Source organism: Candoia aspera, chromosome 11, assembly GCF_035149785.1.
Source record: "Candoia aspera isolate rCanAsp1 chromosome 11, rCanAsp1.hap2, whole genome shotgun sequence".
Lineage (NCBI taxonomy): Eukaryota > Metazoa > Chordata > Lepidosauria > Squamata > Boidae > Candoia > Candoia aspera.
In genome coordinates this window covers 18446445-18464098 of record NC_086163.1, presented here as the reverse complement: position 1 = coordinate 18464098, position 17654 = coordinate 18446445, and positions in this window count along the sequence as shown.

Genomic DNA, 17654 nt, shown 5'->3' with positions numbered 1-17654 from the left:
TTTTTTTCTCACTTCATGAAATTCCCTTCAACAAAGCTTCCATCTCAATGTGAACATCTTACTGTATTCTTAAAGCTCCATTATATGTAGTACACTTTTGTCCCTTCCTCAGCCAATTGCAACAAATAACTGCCTGAAGATTGACCCCAGTGCAGGCAATTCCCAGTCTCTTGAATTTCTGTTTGCTAGGCAGCTTGTTTTTCACCAGAAGAGGGCATCACTTACCTGGAAAAAGTTGCTTTTCCTTGAATTTTCCGAAGAAATAAGAGTGGACAAAAAGGCTAATGCTTCTTTGCTGACAGTCACAGTACAGTGATAGGTGAGCTTGTGTTTAAAGCAACAAAGAATATACCTTATTTATTTATTTATTTATGGCATGCGGCCATCTTAAATGGTTTTGCTTTATTTTTAGTTCGAAGTGGTGCAAAAGAGCAGAAAATTAATACAGATAAAGTAAAAAAAAAAGTAAAAAAAATACATGGAACTGAGAATCTTCACTAATCTGCAGACCCTTGCCACGATAAGAATCCTTGCCTATTTGTGAAAGGATATTATTAAAGAAAGGATCCCTTGTCTTGGAGAATAGGTTTCTTGACCCTGGAAATACTATACAAAAGTTTTGCTTTTTGTTTTTTTTCCCCCTTTTTTTATGGGGAAGGGGCCATTTGCTTCAGAGTAAATATCCCACAGCTCAAGGGTGGCTGTGTGACGCCACAATGAAGCAGCAAAACCATCTGTTTTGAAAATCCACCCCGTGCCAAAATGATGCAAAGTATTTTGCACTTGACTCACAATCCCAGCAAAAAAAGCCCCAGGTATCATTTCTGGGGACCCTCAGGGGCTGAAATAATTAAAAACTGATGGTCCCAAAGTAAAGTTTTCTTCCTGGGATTTGAAGATACAGCTCAACCTAGGTGGAGCCACTAAGGCCCCAGGTTTTGTCATACCTCCAAAAGCAAAGACAATTTGCCCTTGGAACAGAGGTGCCCATCCTGTTTCGTCCAGGCTGTGGTGGAAACTTCTGATACTGGGATAAGAGGATGATCCAATGGGCTAGAACAAATGGGATCTGCAGGAGCCACCATCTGCCACTGCTCCAGACTTTGCTGACCTGGATCAGTCTTGAAGCAATGACCAGTTTTAATGGGACAGGACACTTAAAATAACAATTTAGGAATGGGGTGGATGGGGGAATGGAAATTCTGTTCCTTCTCCCCTTCTTCCTGCTGAGTTAATGCCAGCAGGTGTTGGGGATCTACCCAATACCCACAAGAAAAGCTCAGCAATCTTACCACAGGTGCTTCCAGCATCACTAAGATGCATGGCAATTTAATATACGTTAAAAATTATCCTTTGGTCTAAGGGAGGGGTAAGCAACCTGTGGCCTGGGGCTGTATGTCCCCCCCCCACCCCCGCCAAGTATCTTTTTGGCTACCATTGGATCCTCCACTGTCCATTACTGCAGAAACCTAGTTTGCTGTCATTTCAAGGTGGGAAAAACAAAGCAGTGCAGTAAAAGCCCTAACAGAGAGATACTACAGTTTAAGAAAAAGCAAAACACAGCCCACCAAACTCTCCCCTCCCATATATATGATGCAGATCAACCCTTTCTCAACCTTCGACCCCACCAAGAAGTCCAGAACGCTCTTTGACCATCAACAGATCTCCCACTCCTGGTCCAAGCCCCGTTTGTCCAGGCTCCGCTTCCCACAAGGACCAAGTGGCTGCTTATGAACAGCTGGTAAGATAACAGTTCTCTCAGTCTGGAGGTTCTATATAAGCTTAATTACTTAATGCCATCAATTGTCATCTCTGTGGGTTTTTCTAATTCCTTTTAAAAGGCCTCACCACATTTTCTGGTAACAAATCCCATACATGAATTTTGTATGAAGAGGAACGTTCTTTGGTACTTCCTGTGGAGAAGGTTTCTATCTCTCTCTCCCCCTCATATTCTTTTTTTGTAATGACAGTGCGGGAATGGGAGAAACCGAAGTAAATTATGAATGAGCAAGCATTGGGGATGGGGGAGGACCTTTAGCACAATGCCAGAACATGTGCTTTGTCCCAGATTTCTGTCTTGGCATCTGCGTCTAACAGATCCTGGGAGCAGAGCTTGTCCAGGTTATCCGGACCATTGGTCTGAGTCAGCCAAGGATAGTATCAAACGTAAGTATGTCTATTTTCTTAAACTATTCCTCCTACACATGAACTCTGTGCAAAGTTGTCTGTCTTACCTTTTCTGATAGCTTGAAAGCACTATCAGTTGGCGGCAACCCATCTGCCGTGTGCATGGAAAGTCTTGACTCTTCAACATTTCCAATATGGAAAAGATCAGATAGAAACAGGGGAAGGAACTCCGCTCCAAATCCTAGAATGCCATCTCTACACAGAATTCAGTCTGTTGTCCAATTCCTATGGCTGTTCATTCCCTCTCTCACTTGGCTTTTCTCGACCCTCAACTACAGCTTAATAAAACAACACATGATTCTCATCCTGATTTCATGCAGGATTAACCCTTGGCATTTCCAGATAGATCTGAGGAAAACTCCCACCTAAACATTGGATTCTGACTCATAAACCATAGGTATAAGGTTCTTAAATATAGCCAAAGGTATGTTTTCATAATCTCAACAATGGTCCCATTGAGACAATATCTAATAATAGCCTCACTACTTCCACTTGCTTTGAACCAAATAGATTTTACTGTTACTAGATAATGCAGTTCATTGACGAACATGTTTCATAGATCAGCTTTTAGGAAAGTTATTGTTGTTCCCCTATCACTACTGCAGGAAAACGATAATAGAGTAAAGTCCCTTATTATGGAGATATGAACCCCTTTGGTAGCAGTTCCTACCTGTTGAAACAATACTCATTGGATGACCTTATGGAGGCTTGTAGGTGATGCTCTGAATTCAGATTAAGGTTCCATTATGAAAGACTTCAGCATTTCCAGTTGTTTCTGAATGATCAGAATTAAATGTTTGTGTTTCCTGTAATGACACTTCTCTACTTGCACTCAGGAAGACAGGATTTTTGAAGAAGCATCAGGAACACTAGGTTTGTTAATGAATAGCCTTAGGCTGGGACAGGCAACTTGCAGCCTTAAGGCTGCATGTGACCCTGGAGTCAATTTTATACAGCCCTCAACTTAATTTCAAAAGCTTTCAGGACAAAACTAGTCCAGACCTCCAGTAAGAGCTAGCTGTCTCTTCTTCACTGTCTGCTGCTTGAGAGAGGGGGGAGGGCAGCGGAAAGAGAGAAAAAGAAGGCTGTAAGGAGAAAAGAAGAGGCTACCAGAGAGTTAAATTAGTATTCTGGACCAACCCACATTGGGTTTGACCCTACTGCTCTCCTTCATTCCACCCACCTACCACGTAATGGCCAACAAATGAGGAATGGGGTCCTTGCAAGAAAAATAAATGTCTATCCATCTTGAGTAGATCTTATCAGGTATCCATGGCATGGCACTATCCACTGAAGATACCTTTGTTTTGTGTATTGTCAGTAATTCTGGCTGATTTTCATAATGGAGCCCTCACGCAGTGGCCTAGGTCACAGTCATAAATTCAGAGACAAACACCTACACATACAGTATATTATTTGTACAGCACAGCGGGACTTGCTGATGTATATTAAGTTGCCGATTGGCAAGCCAGCCCCTGCCCTCAAACAATAAGAAAACTTTTTCTGTGTCTGCTCTTCTCTGGTTGTATATATGAAAATAAAAGAAAAAGGGGAGCAAAGGGGAAAAAGAAATATCAGTTCTGAATTTTGAAAAGAGTGACCTTTCCAGGAGGGTATTTTGCAGCTGTTGTAACAAGAGCTTTCTTCCAAGAAGGTTGGCCATGGATGACATCTTCTGCCAAGATGACCCGGCAGGAGTGGGAAAGACTTCCATTAGCCCTCCCCTCCAGCACTCACAGCTGTCTGAAACTTCTTCTGTATTCAGGAGGGATCACTTTTCCCTCAATGCTGCTTCTCTCTAGAGCAATAACTCCTTCATTACAGCTTGCTTGATCCCCTCTTCAGCTGCCCTTGGAAACCTCTCTCTGCTAAGATCTAACTCAAACCACCTTCTGTTCTGCTTCAAAGCATCTGCCTGATGGGGATGCCATTGCTTAGACAATTTGAGGCATCCAGAAGATGCACGAGATCTTATTTCAGCCTAAGAGATAGCTTGGTACTCATGCCAACTGTAACTTCCTTCCCCATTTGTAATAGCACTTCGAGCAAAATGAAAATGCTACCACCCAGGGAGATGAGCAGTCAGTGGTGACTCCCAGAGGGTATGAAAGATGAAGCAAAGACATTACTTTGTGGAGCAACTGTTTGGGGGAACTATTTGCTACAGATGAAGTGGTTAGCACACCAAGATGGCTAGTTAACCAGTCCTATATCCCAATTAGATTTAGTGAGTGAAGGGAGATGATACTTGATTCTGGTCCAGCAGCATCTGAATCACTTCTCAGTTCAGGAGAAGAAAAGAAAGTGCACGACAATGACTGCAGCTGCAGCTCTTCAACTATGGTGGTGATGACTTTGAAGTGGAGGTTGCCTACAAGGATGAAGCTGGCAAGGCTGAACATGAAGTCAAGCAAGACCATTATCAAAACATGGTGCAGGTACCCTCCATGTCTGAAGACCAAGAAATGAGCAGCTTTGTTGCAGGACATCCATTACCACATAAGGCAGGAGAAAGAGACACACGATTTAAGTCCTGGAGTTATAAAGAGACAGGTGGACTGCCTGATTCTGCAGTAGCTGATAGGCCTCCTTATATCTGCACTAAAAACAACTAATCCATCCTTGTCCTTGACTCTTCACTGCTAGTTCCTAATGTAAGTTTGCCTCCCCGGTCTATTACCAAGCTCAGGGTGAAGTTCTGAAAGCACCAGTGAGGTTCCTTTAGTGCAGTTTCCCAACTTCGGCAACTTCCAGAGGTGTGCACTTCAACTCTCAGACTTCCCCAGCCAGCATTGCTGAGAATTCTGGGGGCTGAAGATCAGGAAGTTGCGAAGTTGGTAAGAACTGTAAGCTGAAGCTGACCTCCTACTGCCATGTAGTTTATGCCACTGAGTAGCAGAGACGGGAATGATGATCCCGAAAGCTTACGTGGTAATAAAATGGTTAGTCTTTGCTGGTTTTGCTGTGGTAAATGAATACAGTTCTCCTTCTGGAACTAGTTCATGTGTGTGATGAAGAACAAGTGTTGGGCAAGGGAGAAAACATGCATCACAACACAAACTCTGTGTCTTTCATACTGGTCTGATACTGGAATGTAAGTATGAAAGGTCAGCTTTGCATTATTAAAACATGGTGCATATTTCATCTTTTTTTTATTTTTTGTTACTGGAGTTGGTAACAGATGCCCATGGATATGTCCATACAGGGACTAGGAGTCAAGTTTTCAGGAGTTGCTTAGAAGAACAGATAACAGCCCTTTTCCTACCCTTCTGCATAAGTTGCATATAATTGTCTTCCTCCCTCAAAATCTAAAAGCACTGGTGCTAAATTAACGGACCAAGATAGCCCTGTTATGTAGCGGCCCAATATTTTGTATTAACTAGGCAACATGAGTTGCGGCCTCTTTAAGAATTGGATTTATGCAGCGCCATTATACACTCCTAGGAAATAATCTGAAAATACTTGGTGTTTTAATCCTCCTGGAAATTAAACATATTAAACTCTAACATTATCCTGCTTTGCACTAGCCAAATGGACTGGGAATTTTAAGGTCATCCCCTGAACTTGGGTCTCTGAGCATAACTGTTCAATAAATGGTTATAGCTTAGCTGCACAAGCTAATTTTGCCTAATTGATTTTCTTGTTCCACTGAGTTTGTGCATAGAAGTAACAAAACAACAACAAAAAACCCTGTTTATTAAATGCATTTTTCAAAAACAGAAACAAACCACCATGAACAAAATCCTTCGGTATAATGCCAACAGTTGTACCACATGAAAAGCAACTGGGAGGGGGGTGGGCTACTTTCACTAAGTTTCTTGCATAGATGAAATCTAATGTTGCTTTTCATTCTGCTTCAAGAATTTCACCAGACCTGCTAAGGCAGGATTGGGAGACCCGTGGCCCTCAGTAGATCCAGAGTAGAATCCTTAAAACAGACAGTTAATAGAAAACAATAGTAGCCAGGGTGAAAATAGCTTAAAGCTGTGCATGATGCTAGAAAGAGTATTAATGTGTCTCATATTATTCCTCTGGATTGTTTAAGTTCCTTTGACTTCTCTCAGTGTTCACCATGAAAGAATGGTTGAAGTGTTTGTGGAACTAAAGATGAATGGACACGGTGTCCATACATGCTGGGGACAATTGTTTGGAAAAAGGCATTAACAAGGATGGACAGATTCAAAGATATTTCCATGTTTCCCGTTTCCAGCTTCTCATTTTGTGAGTATAATCATTTGCTACATTATGCAGATGCACAGCAATTCAGGAAGAAAATGAAAAGCATGGGCTAATTTCCATTTGTCAACCCTACAAGTAGGATGCTATAAAAGCATTTATAACCCACACTTTACTGAAAAGATCCTAATCTAACTTACTCACCAATAAAAACATTACCTCCCTGCCTCCAGGTTTATCATGTACAAAGCCAACATATAGTAAGTAAAAATACTGTGATGGGCAAAGGAGGGCAGGAAGACTTGGGAATCAATTCTTAATGTTATAAGGATCTTGGCTTCCCCCACCGCTGCAGCCTGGTGAAACAGCTTCTGGATAATTCCTGGGAAATATAGTATTATATGGAACAGGCCTGAGTCCTGGATACCCATGATAACAAACAATGTTTTGATTTAGTTTGTTTGATTTCAGTTTAATATGCTGCATGAATCAAGCAATTATGATCTGTAAACCATCATTTATAGCAGAGTGCAGTGAGTGACCCCTCACCCAGCTATTTCAGTTTATTTAACCAAGCATGGTTCATGCATAAATAGGTGGGATAGAAAATAAATTAAATTAATCCCACTAAGCCATGAACAAGCAAAGCGCCTTATGATCTACTGCAATGTGTGAATCCAGCCACAGAAAGTGAAAAACTACAAAGGAGGAAGACCTAGAAATTAAGGAAGTCTTTACTGCTTGGGAGAACACTCTGACAATTGCATTCTTTCCCCCAACCTGGGGAGCGGGGTAATTTTGTCATGTGCTAAATGGCTTCGTTGAGTTTCAAGAAAAAAGAGTAATAGGATTCCTTTTTATTTAAATGTAACTGGGAGGAAACAACCAAAAAAAATGCTTCCACCATCCTGATTCCCCAAGATCAGAGTGGTTTTGATCACTTCTGAAATAAAACAAAATGAAACAAAAAAATGCACTTGTTAACTTAGGTTATTTCTGAGAAAAGGTCCTGTTTTCAAGGGTTGGATGCAGTTAATTGTGTGGGAACAGTGGGTTTTGTTTGGGGTTTTCCCCCCCCTTTTTAAAGAGGAGTCCTGACAGAAGCTATGACAAATAATGGTTTTGAGTTGCACATCTGTCAAATAATGCTTAACTAATAGTGAATTACTGTCAAGCCTCCCAGGGTATTCACTTAAATTCTCAGCTGAATATCCAAAAGGGGATGACAGTGAATTTGTAATAAATGTGCAGGGATTGGAGTTTAGAGCATTAAACTTTTTTGTCGTTGTTGTTCATTTTCTCTTGTTCTTCCTTGGAAAGAAGCTTTGCTTGAGTTGCTTAAGAACATTCATGCTGAGCTCAGCTGACCTGCACTTGGCCATTTCCATTCTGCTTCTGACTAGGAAGGTGGGCTCCAAGTGTGCTGGCTGCCAGGAGGCACCCAAGCTGCTGGAAGTAATTAACCAATAGATAAAATCATTTAATTTTAAGCATTGTTATTCCTCTGACCTTCCCTGGGTAAAGTGCTCAAGAGGCCATGCTTCTTTGGGCATTCAAACTTGGCCCTAAACTGACGCCATCTTAGCCCCTGACCAATGATAAACTTCTGACTCGTACATTCTTTTCTCTTTTCTTCACTTTTCTCCCTACAGCTATTGAGTTGGGAGTTGATCTGAAAAAGAACAGGAAGTGCTTTGTCCCTTTTTGTTCCCTGTCTTCTCTGTTTTGGTTAATGGATAGGTGGGGGCCTCCTGGAGGGGTGTCAAAAAAGTGAAGATGACAGCCACAAGCATGTGCAAGGAGCCCCAGCTCTTTTTTTATGTGCCTCATGTGTGCAACATATGTTAAAAAAGGGTGGGTTTCCATCTGGATTATAGTCACCATCTTGATTTTTTTTTTTTTTTACCTTCCCTGGGCAGATACTCCTGCAGCCATGTATCCTCTCTGGCCATTCCAACCCCTTCTCTTTTAGAACTGCCAGATGCAGAGGGACTTTGTTCAATAGTGACAATAAAAAGACATTTTCTGTCCCTACCTACCTATAGAATCATCTGAAAGAGGAGCAGGTGCAGCAGAAAACTGAGCCCCTGGAAGATGGATACAAGAAGATGGAGGGGTTGTTTGATGTGCTTGTTTCCTCCTATTAGTAGTAGTGTATCCAGTGTAGTTTGTGTTCAGGCTCAGATGGCCAGAAGTTAGTGACCCTCCATTCCCAGTAGTGCAAGAAATGACAGCCATCACATAAAGGAAAAATAGCAGATCAAGACAGAGGAAACCACAGGCTGTAAGAAAGAAAAAGAACTCTTCTTCATGCACCCAACTAGTAAGAGGTCTATCTTTGCTTGTAGAGAATAGGAGGGTGGGGGGAGAGAAATGACTTAATAATCTCAGTACCCACCATCTGACACATTGCATTTTTTTTCTCAGACAAGACTGACAAATGCGTCAGGCATGAAAGAACGGAAAGCTGCAAGTCTAATCTGGATGCAATTGCCCTTAATTGTGTGACTTCCTTTTGCCTTCTCCTTCTAAAAGATGAATGTTGGGTGGAGGAAAGACCAAGAATAAACATTTCTTCATGCCAGAGTACGCTCACTAATTTGGGTAAAGGTGGATAATGTCATCATACTATTTAGTCACTAGAGGGCACTGAACATAATCTGAAAACAAGGGAATTGGGAGTTTTGTATTGCTATTTTGATCTTGTTGAGTGTCCTGATTGGTGTGTCCCCTCAATATCCAGTACTAATATATTAGAGTCTATCTACAATAAAAATAAAATCTTTAGTCTACTAGAAATGAAAAGGAAATACATCTTTGTCCAATCCATTATCACGTTATTCTTGTAAAGAAAGTGCTTAAACCATTCACTTCCCATCTTGATTTAGGAGAGCAAAGAACTAAAGAAGCACAAGCAATTCAGAAATGTTATTGACCCATGCCATTAGAATTAAACACCATAAAAGAGTTGTTGGCAACTTCAAAGCTGATCTAACATGGAAGAAATATAATTTCATACATTGGCTTCACACATCACATTAAGCCTACTCCATGTGATGGTTCATCATTTCAGGAGGAAAAATAAACCTCTTTTTCCATCTGGTATTTCCAGATATGTCCAACTCTTTTTACTGTTCTGATCATTGATCGAATAAATGGTTGTTGGGAGAACAATGGCTAGAATTCTTAGCCAACAGAGCCTTCTGGGGATTGTAGTCTAACACACAAAGGGCATCAGGTTGAGGAAGGCTGAAATGGAGTTACATGACATTAAAACTGGTAGGTTATATTAAAACAACACTGGAACCTGGTTCACTTTGCTAAATGTTTAGAACAGGTCAGTGCTGGGCAGGTATGTGTGCGTATACAGAAAAAAAATCCCTTCATCTTTTGCAACCGCTTCCACCGTTGACACTAAAATGTTGCTTTCCTGGCAACTGAAGGCTAAGCAGAGATGCTGTTATGTGCAAATGTTCCAGGAAAAAAAAATGGAGCATGTGCGTTTCCCTCTGCTTGTTCTTCTGTAGGAGCCCCTTTGATGTCCTCCAATACATCAAACTGCATAATGTTCCCCCTTCTAATAGGAGCGCTGGGATTACATGGAGGAGATTTACAATATTTGCTCGGTTGTGCCCCTCCAGGAGGACTGAAAAGAAGGAAAGGATGGGGGTGTGTGATGCCCCACCTCCTCACATCCCCCCTCCCCAGATCCACTGGGGAACCCTCCTTCCTCAGTCACAGCTTCAGGGTGAAATATAGTTTCTGAGTAAGTTTAAATTAGGTGGACCGAAACCTCCTGCATGAGAGATCCCCAGAGCATTACATGTCTTCCCAGTGGATCTCCAGGAGCTTGAAGATCGATTGTCTGATCTCTACAAGATATTCGCTCGAGAGAATGGTTGGTAATGGAGTTGGGAGGGTGCTGTAATCCATTGCAAGGAAACACAATTGTCAAGGTGGCTGGATTGCTGCTACAATGTGATGCCAATCATTCTAACGTGCACGCAATGAATCATCTTTCCCCACGTTGTGAGTAATTAGATTTCTCCTCCCAGCACCCTTTCGGAAAACAGCAAAGAGGCCGTCACAATGTTAATATTAAAGAGAGCAGATCTTTGGCAAAGTTAGAGGTCATGCCATAATTCCTAGCGCATGAAGAGAGTTAATCAAAAGACAAGAGGAGCAGAACAAGGAGAGGGATAAAAATACCCTGTATATTATTTGTGATGGAATTTAATTAGAAAGGCGGTATTAATCCGTCATATATTTCTGTGACTCACATTCTTCTTTTTTAAAGAAGGGTGCTTTTCCAATAACTTTGCCATCCTCCACATGTTTTGGAAACCCATCTGAATCCTTTGTTATTGTTCCTCCTTGTTTGTTGTTTTAAAAAAGAGAGAGAGAAGCATGCTTATTGAGCAAAATAATATGAGGTCAGAGCAAAACCAGAAGCCGGTAGCCTCAATCCCAGCAGAGAATCCGGGCATATCCAGTTTCTTCAATTTCTCATTGCAGCCAAGAACCTGACTGGGCTAAGTTAGCTTGATTTCATTTGTGTATTGTGCTCAGCTATGGTTTATGGAATAAACCACGATTTGATCTATATCTACATCTATCAGCGACTGCAAAATATATTATCATCCTAAGATCTGAACCTTAAAATAATGAAATTAAAACTCTGCGGGGGAATGTCCATCTTTCTCTAAGCAGCAAAGCTATACAATCGCAATGAGTTAATCAGGCTTTAGAAATTATAATAGGTTTGCATAACACCCTATACTGAAACCAAGTGAACTGTTATGCAATGTACTCTTGCCATCATGGTTTAATGTGGTTATACCAGTTATTTTCCCAAACAGATAAAACTATGCCTTAGTCCAAAACGTGACTTCAGATCCTGTGTAACAGCTCATAATACGGGCTGCTGCGTTATCCCAATGAGAACTGCAAATTCAACGGCTACTGAGTCAAGGGACTGGATCTCTCTCCTCATAGAGGCTGCAATGGCCGTTGACTTGCTCGCTTCCTTTCACTAGCTGTTTGCGAAACCAAAATGGAGTTATGATAGCAAACCTTGCTTTGGCATAAAAAGCCTATAGATGTTCCAGCCTCTACTTTTCCTAAGTGCGACGCTGAAATGAAACAGATCCACCACCACCGAAACAAAGTGAATGCCCTGCTTTTCAGCAATGAACCACTTGCACGTTAGTCATGGGGAAAGAATGTGGTTCCTTGTTTCAGGCCGCATCCTATCCTAATGCATCATCATTTGCAGCAGTGCCAACGGGAGGTTTCGGGGTGAGCAGTTAAAAACTGCTTTTCATCTTCTTCCCTCTCTTCCCCCCCTCCTTTTTTTGGTGATACAATCTGCAATGTATGCCATGATATGTGTTATGGCAGGGTTTCTCAACCAGGGTTCCGTGTAAACCCTTGGGTTCCATGAAAGATCACTAGGGGTTCCCTGGGAGATCACGATTTATTTAAAAAATTGTTTCAAATTTGGGCAACTTCGCATTAAAGAGGTAAGTTTCACTCTTTATTTTTAGTTTAAGAACACGGTTGATGCATCTATACAGGCCTACCCATGAAACGAACATAATCATTTTGTAACTTCTGGCCTCTATTTGAGCCCGAATGTGCAGGGGTTCCCCGAGGCCTGAAAAATATTTCAAGGGTTCCTGCAGGGTCAAAAGGTTGAGAAAGTCTGCATTATAGGGTCCCACTGGGATCCTTGCAAGGAGTAACTCCTTTAAATTTTTTTCTGTTTTGCTTAATGTGATGTTCCAGCACATGGTTACAACATTAAATCCCTGTCTTAAGCAGCCTTTTAAAAATAACCCCTTTTCTGGGCTTGCATGCACTATATTAAGCATTTGGTATTGCCTGAACATTGAATTTTGAATTCAGCGTCTTTCCTCTTTCCTGAACTGTTCTCCTTGGAAATATTCTCTGAGTTCTAGAATTCTCTCCTATCGTCCAAAACTGCACCAGAGATTCTGGAAGGCAGACACTGAAATGAACACCCCATAATTTTAATTCATTTTCTATCTATGCTTTAGCCTTCTGCAAAGAGTTCCACATGCTGGAGGGTTTCCTATCCTCACTGCAGCCCTATAAGGAAGATTAGGATGAGAGATCAAGAAAGAGGCTGGCATATACTTCCCCATGGATTATTGAATAAACCACCATTAGCTGGGTTTGGATGTTAAACCATAAACTGCAGTTTACAAATCACTGGGGCTGGATAAACATGTGCTCAACTTGTTTGACTTGAACTTACTGTACTGTGTGAACCTGGACAAGATAGTCCACATGGCTGAATGGGATCTGAGCAAGCCTTTCCATAACTCCTGAATCTTCCCTGCTTCCTTTCAGTTTGTCAGACTTTGGAGAGCGACTTTGGTGTTCCATCAACCTGCCCATCATGGTTAGTAAAGCATGGCTTTACACTGTGGTGTATTCAAGAAGCAATGGCTTAGCACAGTGCTTCCCAAACCTGGGTAAATTACCCCAAATTGGGTAAAAGTGATTTTTCTTTGGGTAATGACACATGAAGCCATTAAATTGACTTAAAGTGCTTTACCTACATGGGGTAAAAAGGACTTTCTGGTAAGAGGTTTGGGGTAATGAAGGAAAAGGTTTGGGAAGCCCTGGCTTAGCCTAATGTATGAACTCAGCCAGTGGAAATTGAATGCTAGATGAGATCATCCTTGGTCTGGATCTGGAGAGCTATTTGCGATATGAACCAGGGTCCTTCAGCACCATATTCCTAGTTTATGAACCTGCCTGGATTCTTAGTTTGTTGCTTGCGGTAGTTTCTTTCTCTAAACCTTTAAGTGTCCTAGTTGGACTTCTTTCTTTTGCAAATCCTGATGGAGAAATAAAAAGAACAGCCCAGAGAACTTGGTGGTTCTTTCAAGACACTTCTCCAAAGTCTGAAAAGAATTGAAAGGGATGACCTGACTTTTTTTAAAATTTTTGCATGAAAGGAACTTGTGTGGCCTTCAGAAATACCGCAATGCTGCTCCGCCCAGTTCTTCGTTCCGGGCCTCCCGCAGACACTTGGGCTCCAATTATTCTTGTATCTTGCTCTCAGACAAATTAAAATTTCATAACCTTTCTGTCAGCCTTGGTGGGCAAAGTGCTGGGCTAGACTAGGTCAAGTAACATTTTCTAACTCCAGCACTTCTGTGGGAAGTTTTAAATCCCAGGAGGAATTTGTATCTCTGGGGAAGCCACAAAAAATCTCCCCTCACCACTAACACCTACCTGCTGCATCTCCTCTGAAAAAGGTTTTCAGGGGAAGAGAAGTTAGCCTTTAAAATATGGGGCACAGGTAAGGCTAAAGAGATCCTACATTTCTTCTGATTGAATTTTAAAACTGGAACAAATTATACTCTGGTGTGTGTGTGTGTGTAATTCTTATAAAACTTTTTTTTTTTGCTTCATACAATTTATTTGCCCAAGTTATGCTTTGACTGCAATAAACAGAGTTATGGGATTATATTCGGCAAATTAACAGAAATCATTTTTGGCTAGTCCTTGAAACCTTTCCTTGGACATGTGGCAGATCAATGTATCAGAGCCCTGGGCTAGCAGCAAAATCAGAAACTTACTGTTTGTTTGGTTTCTTAACTCTTAAGACTCTGGTCATGTTGACTGTTAATGAAGGGCTCTGTAATCCAGCCAACTGGCTGGGAAAAGTGGTTTTGATGGGTAAAAGAACTTTTTCTTAAAAAAAAATATCTGGTTTTGTAAACTATATATACTAAGTAACAATGGATTAGATAAAATTGAAATATCAGCTGTTTAAGGCTGGAAATTAATTTAAGAGTCAAAGATTATGTCCTAACAGTGTTATGGCCTGCAATATACATGCCATGGTTTGGTCATTTGGTGTTCTCCAGATAGTTTAGACTTCAACCTGTGGTGTCTCCTGGGTTACATATAAAACATGGGGTAGTTGTGTCTGCCATCTTGACTTTTGTGACCCCCTGTGGACACTCTTGGCTTCAACCACAAACATTGAATGCCACTGCCCTCTGCTGAAATGTGGTGGGTGCTACATTGGAGCAAGTGATAGATCCTGACTCTGGAATGACTCCTATAGGAGGTAGGCTTGATGCCAATGTTGATTCTGGACAAAACCATTGTTATTCTCAAGTAGTGTCCACAAGGCATGGTAAAAAAAAATCAAGCTGGTGGCCATGATGGTGTGTTTGAAGCTCCAACCATTTTTTGCATGTGTCACAGGCACCCATTACTCTCCCAGGCATTTTAATCAAGTAATGGGTTCAAAAGAATTAATTTTAAACACAGATGTTGTTTAGAAACTTTTGAACTATTCTGGCTATGCCTATTACTGTTTTTCCATTGTGGTGTTGGGTGTTTTAATTGTCATGTTCCTTTGTGTATATTACATGTTGGCAGATTTTAATGTGTTATAAGCCACCCTGGGAAAATCAGGTTTTGGGAAGAATAATGAAATTCCCACAGTGGGGGAATGGGTTGTGAAAACGTCAGAATTTGCAGAAATGGCAAAACTGATCTGTTTGGTCAGAAAACAAACAACAAAACTTTTTTTTTAAAAAACTGGAAGACTTTTATGGACTTTTTGCTGAAAGAAGAAAAAAATAAATTGATGATGTATGTATTTGAAGACTAAGAAAGATGAGGACTAAATGAAGGGGTGCAGGGACTTGTAAAATACTTAAGAAGGAGGAGACATTCTTAGGATTATAAGAATGTAATTATCTGTTGGAAAGAAGGTTGCAAGTCATCTATATGTCTCTTAACTTTGGTTTTATTTTTCTTTTCTGTTTTCTTTTTTCTTTCAGTTTGTTATTAGTTTATGAAAAAATTCAGTAAGTATAATTTAAAAACAAGGAAAATCAGGTTCTGAAAAACATGCAAAAGAAATGAAGATAAATAAAAAACTCACTAGTCCTATCTCATCAGGGACTTGTAGTCCAAAACACCTGGAGATCGTATGGTTGTCTGGAAGACATTTCCTGTCTTAAATGTTCCTTCACTTGTCAAATCAAACTCATTTTGCAGGGCACCTATTTGTCCCCATGATGATGATGAGTTACACCATCAGCAAGGATGATCTCTTTAAAAAAAATGTTTCTAAGGCTAAGGTACTGTGAATTCTACGACGCCTTTATCTGAAACCTGTCTTTGAATCTTAGTCTAGATGCAGCAATAAAAAATAAATTAAACAAGAAGCTGCAGTGGTGAGTGCACTGTCCCATTGATTTTTCCTCTTTCCTCCCCAAGGATCTACGCATGGACATAAAAGACACACAGAAAGCACTATAGAGCCAACCTTGTCCTAAGGACCGGAAGACAGACTATTATCGTAATTGCACTGTGGCTACTGCCTGCTTTGATCCATTTGGTGAAGTCAGCTACTTCTGCTAGAAGAGTAATAACACACTTGGATGATGGCATTCTCCGCATTGAGCATTTCCAGGACCCAACCAGTTCTTTCAAGGCACTCTGCCTGGCAAGAGGCAAGTCTACTGAATGGATGGGGCAAAATAGATGAAGGAGGCTCCCTGGACAAGTCCTTGCAGTTTTCTTGGCAAGATTTTTGGAATTTGTTTGCCATTGCCTTCTTCCTAGGGCTGAGAGAGAGCGACTGGCCCAAGGTCACCCAGCTGGCTTCATGCCTAAGGCGGGACTAGAACTCCCGGTCTCCTGGTCGTTTTGTCCAACAGCAAAATAACCTCAATTCTTCATATCAGAATTCTAGTCAGAAAAATCAGGAAAGTATTTAAGAACTGAATTTACGTTCTTAACCATCCTGAATTTCTCTGACCAGTTCTGCATGGATAACCCAGATTTCAGATACTGGAACTTATCAGACTTTCAGGTATGGGGCCAACTTCTAAGAGCTCTAAGTCACCATCTGAGCTCCATCCCGGGTATGCCACATATTCCATACACAACAGTGAGAGAGAACAACGGGCCATGATATATGTGGCTTTTTTGCTGGCGCAGTATCAGCATCAGCCCCCTGTTTTCACAAGAAATAATTCTCCTTGGGTAGCTAAACTGACTTCCTTTTAGTTCAAGCTTGGGATCTTGACTGAACCTGCCTTCTACCTCTTGAACTTGGAGGTCTGTAGTAGGTCTTCCATCTCATCTCATCAGCAAACTGGAGGTCAATGCTTTGAGCCACTTTCCAGTCAGTTTCCAAAGTCCTGTAAAAACCATAGGTTTTTTAATGTTGGCAGTATATCTAAAAATCTATCTAAGAGTTGACAGTGACTTCATGGCACATAATCATCAATGTATTCAACTCTTGCCTATCGGGTCCCTCCAACTGCTGGGCTGGGGGAAGGCATTCGTCTCTTTTCACTGCGAACACACACAGAGGCTTCATTTTGCAACCTAGAAACATGGTTGCAGTTGTTGGAGAAAGCACCTGGCTGCAAAACAACGGTGTCTTGCTCTTATTGTAGTTTTCTGGTGGGAACGTGCATGGAGAAGGAATGACATCCTGAGGACCAGGTAGCTGTTCTCCATGCCAACAGTTTTTTTTTTCAATTTTTGCAAAACATATTGAACACACAGAAGGGAGGCCTAGAAATTTCTTTTGCTTCTCTCTGCCTGGAATGAGAGTGAGGGATCTTTGTTCCTCCAGGAGCTGCTGTAGAACACTGACTGCATGATAACTTTGGCATTCTCCTTGCTGATGCCCAAAAAGCCAAGCTGGGTAATACCTGGTTGGTACTTAGAGGAAAGAACTCTAGAACCGAAAGCTAGACTGGAAAGTGAAAAAAAAAGAAAAAATCCCAGGAAGAGGCAATTGCAAATCACTTCTGTTTTGCTGTCATGAATGCTACATACATATCCATGTAGTCATCAGGAATTGGGTAGAATTCAAGGAATTATGTATCGGTTTGGCTGCAGAACACTGATTAGCTTACTGTTTTTCCTTCCTGTTCTCAGCATTTCCTAGGTCAGGAGGGTTGAAAACAACTGCACAGCCAGCTTCAAAACATCTCAAAGTAATTGGAAAGTTAAAACAGGGCCATGAAGAAGTGCCCAAATCCTTTTGGATTCACTGACTCAAAATTTTACCTTCTACCCTCTGGCAACTCCAATTGTGTATGTGTCTTGTACTGCTTGAAACAAATGCAGATTTTTCCTATTTATATTTGTACCTGAACCAGTGACTGAAGAGGGAGGGATAAAAAGGGAAGAAGTTAGCTAAGACAGATTCAGGTAGGTGCCCCTGAAAAACAAAGTGGGATGCTGATAAATCTGTCATTTGCCTGGAA